Source organism: Petaurus breviceps, unplaced genomic scaffold (genome assembly GCF_028583685.1).
Source record: "Petaurus breviceps papuanus isolate PSGF00001 unplaced genomic scaffold, PetGlider_PUasm1.0 79, whole genome shotgun sequence".
In the NCBI taxonomy this organism is placed as follows: Eukaryota; Metazoa; Chordata; class Mammalia; order Diprotodontia; family Petauridae; genus Petaurus; species Petaurus breviceps.
The window spans coordinates 1,751,202-1,762,592 of record NW_027186523.1 but is presented as its reverse complement, the minus strand read 5'-3'; the positions used below and the strand labels follow the sequence as shown (position 1 = coordinate 1,762,592).

Below are 11,391 nucleotides of genomic sequence, written 5' to 3'. Positions count from 1 at the left end.
ACCCTTGAAAATTCCTGAAATTATCCATAATGTATAGGAGAGTAATTTTTTTTTCTTTTCTATACAAGACAGTATTTTTTAGACAGTTGTAGCTAAAAAGAGGCTAGGGTAGCTTTTAAAGATAGTGGAGTATATCAGAGAACAGAGATATGAGATAGTAGTTTTGAAAACAATTAAAGATAAATTTAATTTTTTATTACATTCAGATAAACTCTAGATTGGGAAAGATGGGAGAACCAGAATTTCTTCTCAACTAGAAGAAAACAGAAACAAGCAAAGACTTGGCTGGCAGAAATTAATTAAGAAAAAATGCCCCAAAAAGGCCTTCCTGCCATCTCAAACAGAGCCATTTAATTTAAAAATACTTATTAATGTTTGATATGAAAGTTGCTGTACTAGGAATACATCCAAAATTTTTTGTACTTCTCTTTTGTGAAAGAGACTAAAGCTTTTACTTTATTAAAACTAATCAAAAGGAAGACAGAGTTTCCTTATGCTGCTCCCTCTCTTTTCTTGGGTTGTTTTTTTTTTTTTCAATTTAGTTACTCTATCCACAGGTAGAAAGAGAAAAGAGAAGGTAATCACTGTAATATCATAGTCTCTTTAAGTAGTGAGACTCTTCCTCAAACTTGCCTTTCTTTCTTTTATTTTTATCTGTCCATTTTGACTTTATCTTGGTGACAGTGTAAGCTGTTAGTCTATATCTACTTTTTTGCTGTACTGTTTTGCAGGTTTTGTCAAATAGTGAGTTCTTATCCCAAAAGCTGGGGTCTTTGGGTTTATCAAACACTAGATTACTATGGACACTTACTACTAAGTCTTGTGAACCTAATCTATTCCACTGATCCACCAATTTGTTTCTTAGCCAATACCAGATTGTTTGGATGATTGCCACTTAATATATAGTTTGAAATCTGGTATGGGTATGCCATCTTCCTCCACATTTGTTTTTTATTAAGTTCCTTGATGTTCTAGACTTTTTGGTCTTCCAGATTAATTTTGTTATTGTTTTTTTTCTGGCCCTACAAAATAATTTTTTGATGGTTTGATAGGTATGGCTTAAGTAAATTAATGTAGGTAGAATGGTTATTTTTATTACATTGGCTCAGCCTAGATATGAGCAATTAATATTTTTTCAATTGTTAAGATAGGATTTTATTTGTATGAAAAGCATTTTGTAATTGTGTTCATATGGCTCTTGGCTTTATGTTAGCAGGTAGATTCCCAAGTATTTTATTACAATTATTTTAAATGGAATTTCTCTATCTCTTACTCCTAGACTTTGTTAGTAGTACATAAAAATGCTGATGATTTATGTGGGTTTATTTTACATGCTGCAACCTTGCTAAAACTGTTAATTATTTCAACTAGTTTTTTTTAATTGCTTCTTTAGGATTCTCCAAGTATACCATCATACTATCTACAAAGAATGATAGCTTTATTTCCTCCTTTCCTATTCTAATTCCTTCAATTTCCTTTTCTTCTCTTATTGTTATAGTTAGCATTTCTAGTACAATCTTGAATAATAGTTGTACCAATGGGCATCCTTGCTTCACTCCTAATCTTATTAGGAAGTGTTTTAGCTTATCCTCATTACAGACAATGTTTGCTGATATGATAGTTTTAGATAGATATTATTCATCATTTTAAGGAAAGCTCCATTTGTTCCTGTGCTCTCTAGTGTTTTTAATAGGAATGGGTGTTGTATTTTGTCAAAAGCTTTTTGGGCATTCATTGAGATAATCATATGATTTCTGTTGGTTTTGTTATTGATATGGTCAGTTATGCTGATAATTTTCCTAATATTGAACAAAACTTATGTCAAGGTATTAGGAGATACCCTCTTTTCCAGAGCTAAGCGTCAGCAAGCAAGCTGTGCCTTGAGTTTGACAAAACAATAATCCTTTGCACTCACTCTCTGTATGATCTCAGCCACAGCAAAATCCCAGAATTGGGATTTATGATTTTCATATTAATCCCTATTTCCCAGGGGATCCTGGCCTGAGAGGTGGGGCTACAGCTGATGTGCTGCAGCAGAAAGTGACCAATCACATGTCCTGACACTCTGAACTATCCTTGCACCTGTAAATGCTAAGTGAACTGAACTAGGTGGTACACTCCTGCTCCTACCACACTAACTCTGGTTCTGAACCCTGCTGAATAGTCATAATATTCAATAACCATTACGATTTGAGATAATCACAAGGCTTTTAGGGAGTGTTCTGACAAGACTCAAGAATACCTGTATTGTCCCCAAAATATCTGCACACATGAGCCTGCCCTGGGAACTGTTTACTCAAGACCTAAGAATGACTGTGTTGGGTCCCACCTTTTTTTGGTTTTCATGCTGAAAAACCCTACCCCTGCCACAATCTACAAACCCTCCTTCTCAGGACAACTTCCACTTGCAAGTATCTTCCTTACTTTGAAATTAGACTTGTGTTTGATTCGTGACTCTACTGTTTCTGGCCTGCATTATTCAGCTCTGGCCACCTACATATTAGAGACCAGTCCCAGGATGGTTGATATTTGCATTCCTGGTATAAATCCCACCCGATTATCATATATGATCCTCATGATACATTGCTGTAATCACCTTACCAGTATTTTATTCACATTTTTTTGTTTCATTAGGAAAATTGATTTGTAGTTATCTTTCTCTGTTTTAGCTCTTCCTAGTTTAGGTATCAGCACCATATTTGTGTCACAAAAGGATTTGGTAAGATTTGTTCTTTGCCAATTTTACCAAATAGTTTATATAGTACTGGAATTAATTGTTCTTTAAATGTTTGGTAGAATTATTTTGTGAATCTATTTGGTCCTGGGGATTTTTTCTTAGATAGTACATTGATGGCTTGTTCAATTTCTTTTTCTAAGATGACATTACTTAAGCATTCTACTTACTCTTCTGTTAATATGAGCAATTTATATTTTTGTAAATATTCGTGCAATTCACTTAGATTGTCAGATTTGTTGACATATAATTGGGCAAAATAGCTCCTAATAGCTGCTTTCACTTCTTTTTCATCAGAGGTGGATTCATCCTTTTCATTTCTGATACTGGTAATTTGGTTTTGTTCTTTCTTTTTTTAAAAATAAATCAACCAATCATTTATCCATTTTAGTGTGTGGTTTTTTTTCATAAAACCAGATCCTAGTTTTATTATTAGTTCAATGATTTTCTTACTTTGAATTTTCTTAATCTCTCCTTTGATTTTGAAGATTTCTAATTTGTGTTTAGTTGGGGATTTTTAATTTGCTCTTTTCTGGTTTTTTTAGTTGCATGCACAAGTGGTTGATCCATTCTTTCTCTATTTTATTGATGTAAGATTTTAGAGATATATGAGTTTTACCCTAAATACTGCTTGGGTGGCATCCCATATGTTTTGGTATGTTGTCTCATGGTTGTCATTCTCTTTAATGAAATTATTAATTATTTTTATGATTTGTTCTTTGACCCACTCATTCTTTAGTATTAGATTATTTAGCTTCCAAATAATTTTAATTTATCTTTCCATGGTCCTTTGTTGAATGGAATTTTTATTGCATTATGATATGAAAGGATGCATTTAATATTTCTTTCTGCATTTGGTTATGAGGTTTTTATGCCCTAATACATGGTCAATTTTTATGTAGGTGCTATGCACTACTGAGAAAAAGGCATATTCCTTTCTATCCCCATGGATGAATTGATATGCTGAGTTTATGTAGAAAGCATCTTCTCAGGAGCAGGCTTCTTTTCCCCAGAGAGTTTTTTTCAAGCTTCAGACTCCTCCTCTTCCTCATCCTTCTTCTGGCTTATTGATTAATAAACATTTATTAAATTTCCATTATGTGCTAGGCAATAAGCCTTGCAAATACTAAAAGAAGCAAAAAGACAATTCCAATTCTCAAAAAGTTTATGATAAAATGGGAGAGACAATATGCAAACAAATATATAAAAGCAGGATAAATAAGAAATGATTAACAGAATGAAGGCATCAGGATTAAGAATGGTTGTGGAAAGCTTCCAGTAAAAGTTGGGATGTTTGTTGGGACCTAAGGGAAGCTAGAGAAGCCAGTAGACAGAATGGAGGAGGGAGAGCATGTAGGGTTCACCATGATTCTCAAATTTGCCAATGAGTTCTTCTTGGGTATTCATCATTGAATCTTTTTGCATGGTGCACAGAAGGGACCATATCTCTAGGCTGTTCAGAATCCTGGTTAGATTTGTGCTGATGATCTTGTGCATAGGAAAATTGTAATGACTCTTCAGGGTAGCAGGCTTGCATCATGTACCATACAGGTCATCCAGCTTGCAGAAGGCACTTTCAGTCCAAATACAGAAATGCCCCAGTGTTCCTACCAGGAGTAAGTCTTAAAATGTTCAATTTGCTCACATTAAGGAGAGCAATATCAGGAATGTTTCCAAAGGCCTTCACAAGTACCACTGTCTTTATTATAGATGATACAAGATCCCCTACAATGGATCACATGACAGTTCCTCATATCCTTACTAGCTCCCAAGCATAGACTTTTTTGATGTCATTCCATGCCTTCAACTTCCTAAGCAGCAAAATGGCTTCCTTAGTCTTCTTAGACCCTTCAACTTTATTTTCCATCACTAGAGCAAGTGTGGGACTTCTTCACTTTGATGACCTTTTGCCATAACCCGTGCTGTCAGGGAAGAGGCTGCCCATGCAGAGCAGATCGCATAATGTTTTTGTGTTGTGTTCACTCTATGATGCCACCAGTGCCAAGTCTTGGTGGGAGCAAACATGTGACCTCCTTAGCACATATTTACAAAACCATCCTGGCCAGAGTAGTGAGTCCCTCTACTCCAAACACAGGGGATTAAAGCAATAGCTCTATCAAATTCCAAAGACTGCACTGGTCTGATGACCTGCTAATTCAATGACAGCATAAGGTTGCCAGTTATTGGTATGAAAAAATTTACATTATCTGGACAAATTGGAGCCTTCAGGCAAGGTAAAATTTTTGCCAGATAATTCACTTTTTTTGGAGTACACACATATCTAGGGACATACACAAGCCATGATTGGCACTGGAGAGTAAGAGCCACTCCAACTCTCTTTTGCAATGAGAAGAATATTTCTTTCCACCTGACCTCCTCACATCATTATACTTCTGTCTTTTGTCAAGAAACTCCCTCCAGCCTTCACCTCCTCCATCAGATATTTGCTTTGTTGTACTGCTCTTAGCAAAGGACTCCTCCCCTTCCATGAAATACCACTCTGAGGCCTTGTCACAATATGGAAATGACCCTTAGTTCTTGAGGGCTATGTCACTAGATCACCATCTCTCTTTGGTTCTTATCACACTAGAAAGGCTTGAGTTGTGTTACCAGCCACAGACCAAGGCAGTTTTGGGGGACCAGTTTAGTTAAGTATAAAGATAATCATCTCAAATAGGCTGGCTATTTGGAGATGAATTATTGGGCTGTGGAAAGCAAATATAAAATGACCCTCATTTCTATGGTGTCCCCTTTCCCTTTTATAAGAGCCCATACCGCAGTGGTGAAAGGGAAGTTAGAAGAAGAAAAGAAAGAGATGTCAATAAAACATTTTTGAAATCTCAGAAAAAGAGCAGAAGAAATTCAGAAAGGGAAACAAACAAGGCAGTGTTGGTACATTGTGTTAAATTTACAATATATTTTTATTTTTAAAAGCGAGCCATATGAAATAGAGATTTGTGGTTTCATATACCTTTTCCTCATCTTTGTATGGCACTGTTTGCATTTGATTTTTTATGTTCCTAATAAAAAAAAGAAAAAAGGCAGAAGGTGCTAAGAATTATACAGTTTTTAGACTGTCTATAAACTTTAACTGCCAATACTGTAGTGAATATCCCTGTCCAATGACTAATGCATGAATATACTACTGGAGGAACTGAATCATATCAATTGACATTTTTGCTACAAATGTTCTCTAAGATAGAAGTTGTAGCCAAAGAGAAAGATAGTTTACAGATTCTCCATTGAGAAACAAATAAAGGAGTTAGCACAGTTTGTAAATCTAAAGATGGGACTTTAGAGGCCATTTAATCTCATGTCCTTATTTTTGCAAATGGTGGAACTGAGGCCCACAGGACTTAAGTGATTTACCTTTGACCTCAAAACTCTGGATTTGGACTATGATGTTTCTGGGAGTTATTGTTTTGGATTTTCTTTTAAGAATTAACTAGTGTATTCTTTCTATTTCTACTTTGTCATCTGGTTCTAAGAGATCTGGGCAGTTTTCTTTTTCTAGTCATGGCATCCAGACAATCCAATGATTCTTAAATTTTTTTTTTCTAAATTTGTTTTCCAAGTCAGTTGTTTGTACTATGAGACACCTCAAATATTCTTCTGTATTTCTCAGTTTCTTAACTTTGCTTTACTATTTCTTGTTGCCATGTAGAGTCGTTGACTTATTTGTTCCCCTTGAGTTTTCAAGGAATTTGTTGCTTAGGCAAGGTTTTGTACTTCTTGTGCCAAGTTGTTAAATTCCCTTTCTCATTCTTTCTTCCATAGATTTCATTTCTCTTCCATTTTTTTTCTCAAACTCTCTCATTCCATTTATAAAAAACATTTTAAACACTTTTTTACAACTCTTGATGCCCCTTTCCCTAGTTGAATTTTTTGCCCCAGCTGTTTTTCCCCAAGGCACCGATGTTTTAGTGATTCTCCTCCTCTGCATTTGTGTCTTGAACATCCTTGTCATTAAGACAGCTCACTCTGCTGGGGTTCTTTCCTTGTTAGTCCATTCTTCCAGCCTACCTCGACTTCAAATTGATATTGGGGCTGGGCTCCGGGACACCTCTGGAGGGAAGGTCTGGGCTTGTCCTGTTTCCACTTTCTCGGGGCATTAATCCTGTTATTCAGGATTTCATCAATAGATTAGGGAGCTGCAAGCTTTCAGTGCTCCCAAAGTGGTATGATCCACACCAAAGTTTGACTGCTGCCCTCTCATCTTAATTCTTTAAGTTCCTGATCTAGATTTGAGTCAGAGCAAGGGCAAAATTCTGCTAGGCTCCGCATCTCTTCGTCAACTAGAAAAGCTTTATTGATTTAGAATGGCAGGATTGTAGGCTTCCCTTTAGTCTAGAGAGTCTCTGATAGGTGCCTGGAGTCTGAGCCAAACTACATGCTTTTGAACTTCCTCCTTTCTCCATACCTTGCCCAGATGAAACTCCACCTTTCCTGAGGCCACCCCTCCTGTGCAAGTCTGCCCTGGATCCATGACATAGAACTGAAGAGTGGGTAATAAAGCTGCCTATTTACACCTATTTCTGTTGCAACGCCCCAGTAAGGGTCTGAGGATGACCACTTGTGGTCACCTCCTCTTGGAGGGATTTCCTTTTGTGCTGGTCTGCAGCCCATCCTGGGCTCTGTAATAGTCTATGAGTTCTTAGTTTGACCCCAATCCCCAGTGCCCACAGACCTTCCTGCCTGTCTCTTTATTCTGCTTTGGTCTAGACAAAGGACTTACTATGACTTTTTCTGAATTTCTCCATCTGTATATGGTCTGGTAAATTTTCTAGGTCTGTTTGGAGGAGTTTTGTGGATGGGAGCTCACCACATTGCTTCCTAATCCTGCCCCAGATCATAACTTAGTAGAACATATTTATACAGGGAAATTTAAAACACATTTAAAGTATTTCAAACACAATGTACATCCTGGAAGAATGCCCCAAGATTAGAATGAGTGGAAAGTAAACAAATTTACCTTATAGGAAAGGTGAAGATAGCCTATAGGCTAGACAGAAATGATAAAAGTTAAAATAATATTGCCAGATGTTCTATGAGATTCATCTGTACTTCAGTGAATGTTTTCAGTTAGATGAATAACATCTCTCATTTAAGTTTAGCTAATGTTGCTGATAACTACCAGTGACTACTTTTATCCACTCTGACCAGTATAATGCATCTAGTTGTAACTAGTGATGTTGGTGTCCAGGGAAAGTAGACTAAATGTGCTTTTATATCAACTTTCTAATTGATGTGACTGCTGATAGGGGTAAATAAGAAAATGGACACTTGGTAGGTTCCTAATTTATTTTATTACTCTTGCTAATTAGATTCTATACTGCTAAAGCAAGTGCTGTCAAAACATAAATATAACTTCTTAATTGCATGAACTTTTATTTTACTTTATTTGGTCCACTTGGCGAACTAGACAGAGGGCTGAACTTGGAGTCAGAAGACCTGGGTTCAAGTCTTGTTTCTGACACATACTCACTAATGTGACCATGGGCAAGTCACTTAATCTACCCCCAATTAATTCTCCAAAACCTTAAGTTATAAAATGAGTTGTTGAGCTGCATTGGTAAAAAGATTTTTTAGCTGTATTTCTTATTATTGAATTTTATCACCAACAAACACAAATATTTCAATATATTAATTTAGAGCTTTGGGAGACCTTTATAGGATCTTAGACAGCTCAGAGGATTTTCCCAGGATGACAGAGCGTTCTTCCACTGTTCAGAGACATTCAGGAGGGCTCAGTTTGTTTTGGGTTTCTAATGACTTTAAAGAAGGAAATTTTGCCCAAATATTTGGGAACCAGTAGGCTCTAATGACATAACGAATGTAAAGAACTTTGTGAACCTGAAAGCACTATATAAATGCTTGTTATCACTATCATTATTATTACTATTATTAATATTTATTCTTAGCCTATGGTCACCAGACCTCCAGTGTGGTGGTGATTCCCTTCTCTAGGCCTTCTTCTGCACTCCTATTCACTCAAGAAATGTTTATAGAACAATACAGGGGTGCCTTGAAAAATGTTTAGCCAGCATATCTAAAAAAAAAGACAGATGCCTGCACACACATTTTTAAAGTTTAATCTGCATTACTAATAATTACAAAACAATAAATCAAGCACTAATAGTAGAAATTACCAATTTTTGAGGTATAAATCCTCCCAATGAAAATTTAACAATGAGCTTTTGCAAGCTAGTTACAGCTGACTCCAGCACACCTCTGGGTATTAGGTAAAGAAGGCTGAGAGGCAAAATTGAAGCACAAGTAAATGAGCACCAAAACATGAAGAATGAAAGGAGACAAAATAGATTTTTTTTTTGCAGGGTAATTGGGGTTAAGTGACTTGCCCAAGGTCACATGGCTAGTTTTTTTTGTGTTAGGTGTCTGAGGCTGGATTTGAACTCAGGTCCTCCTGATTCTAGGGCTGGTGTTCTATTCATTGCACCACCTAGCTGCCCCAACAAGATAGATTTATTGAGGGAATAGACTGGCATTGAAACTAGGTCAAAATAGCTGTTCTAGCAATTGGTGAAAGTGAAATTAAATCTATAGGTTCTTACCTCCCTCTGTTCTTCTCATCACCCACTACCTACCTCACACCCCCAAACATAGCTTGGGAAATATTCATCCCAAGTTTAAGATACTATTCCTTTCTTCAGTAACATCCTTTCAAACAAGCAGGAAAAAAAGGCACAGGAAGAGAGAAAGAAGTGACGTTGGCAGTAAAACCCAGCATAACTCAGTGTGTGTGTGTGGGTGCGTGGGTGCATGCACATGTATGCACACATGCATGCACACATGTATTCATTCACACATATCCAGAAGTGTGTATATATGCACATATATGTGTATATATACATATATACAAATATGTACTTATATTTATATGTGTGTATACACACATATCTTTGAATGTCTAGTTTCATTTCTCTACTAGTTAGTATAGCTAATAACATGGCAATAATAACATGGCAAGTAACATTGATTTTATCTGAGCTATAGAGATTTCAAGAAGGAAAATTAGCCCAAGAGAAAGAGATTTGCTTTATGTTACTCTGGGTTGCAGTTTGAGCTGAAGAGCAAGAGAGTTTCTATAACATTAGTAACTGACTGGACAAATCTCCAAGCATGAGAGTGGTTATTGTAGAATCATGAATGGAGAACGGTTCTCTGAGTCATGAAAACTTGAATTCAGGTACTAACTACCTCTAGGATTTGTAAGACCCAGCCAACTTATTTAACTTTTCAAGGTTCTAGGACACTCAGACTGCATGTTGCAGAGAAGATATTCATATGCACTGGTAGAGAATTTCCTGATCTGGCCATTCCCTATTTCACTGAAACCCATATCCCTGTTACAGGCCATAGCTGTTACCTTTGAAGGATATGTGAGAATTAATAAGGAGACAAGCCAATGTTAGAGAAGAATGGAGGTTAACATGGCTGTCCCCTAGTTCACCTTAAAGGCATGACATCATATACCCACACACCCCATAAAAGCTACCCTAAAAACAACCAAGAATACTTGTTATGGAACCATGGGATCCTATTACATATAGTTCACTTTTTAAAGTTTATATTAAATTTCTCAAGGTAGTAACAAAATTGCCTTTTCTGTGTTCCCTTATGAACCTCTTTGTTTTCTTTTGTGTATTTTAAAATGTTTTAACTTTTTAAAAATGTTTTAACTTTTTTTCTTTCTTTTTTATTTTGCTTCTTTATCATCACCTACTACCTTCAACTTTCTAAACCTCTCAGGAGCCCTCCCTTGTCAAAAATAAATACAGCCAAACAAAACAAAAATCAAAACATTGGCCTTGTCTGAAATAATATGTCATAATCTGTACTTATAGTCCAGAGCTTTTCTGTCAAGAGGCAGGAGTCATATTTTTTATCATTAGTCCTTGAAAGTCAGGCCTGGTCACTGCATTGCTCAAAGTTCTCAAAGCTTTCAAAGTTTTTCTTTTCTAATATATTATTGTGGTCATCATTTAAATTGTTCTCCTAGTGTTACTCATTTTGTAGCAGCTCATGATAATCTTCCCAGTTTTCTCTGAATCCACTTTATTTGGTTTTGTTTTTCTTATGGTATAATAATATCCTTTACATTCCTATTGACAATTTGTTCAGGCAGTCATTCCCCAACTTACAAATACCAGCTTTATTTTCATTTCTCTGCTACAACAAAAAAGTTCTGATAATAAATGTTTTTGTACACATAAATCCTTTCCTTTTTGTTTTTGGCATATAGGTTAGTGACATTTTAGGTACATTGTGGAGAGACTTGCTACACTGAGAATTTCCCTTCCAGATGAAATCATAGGTTTAAAATAATTCTTTTATATTTCTGTAATCCTGTAACTGTTAGTGTCCTAGAGCAAAGCCTCATTACTCTAATGTGGTTAGGGATCTGTGTGCTATATTCTCCAAACTAAAATCTAGCCCTCTAAATTGGGGGTCACTTGGGAAATCCCAAAAAATATCTTACAAAATATCTTGTTATTTTTTTTTTTAAAAGCTGGGGCAATTTATTTTTTGTCCTGTGCAGTTTTCATTTATTATTTCTTAAAATACAGTTCTGAAAAAAGCAGGTTTAAAAAAACCTTCCTTTCAAATAGAATTACTTGATTAAGCTTTTAAACCTA

General features: G+C 35.9%; 1 pseudogene; it reads right to left on the bottom strand.

Annotated features, from left to right (window-relative positions):
* Positions 1-4,038: 4,038 nt before the first annotated feature.
* On the bottom strand, positions 4,039-5,054 carry LOC138175693 (large ribosomal subunit protein uL4-like; annotated as a pseudogene).
* Positions 5,055-11,391: the final 6,337 nt, after the last annotated feature.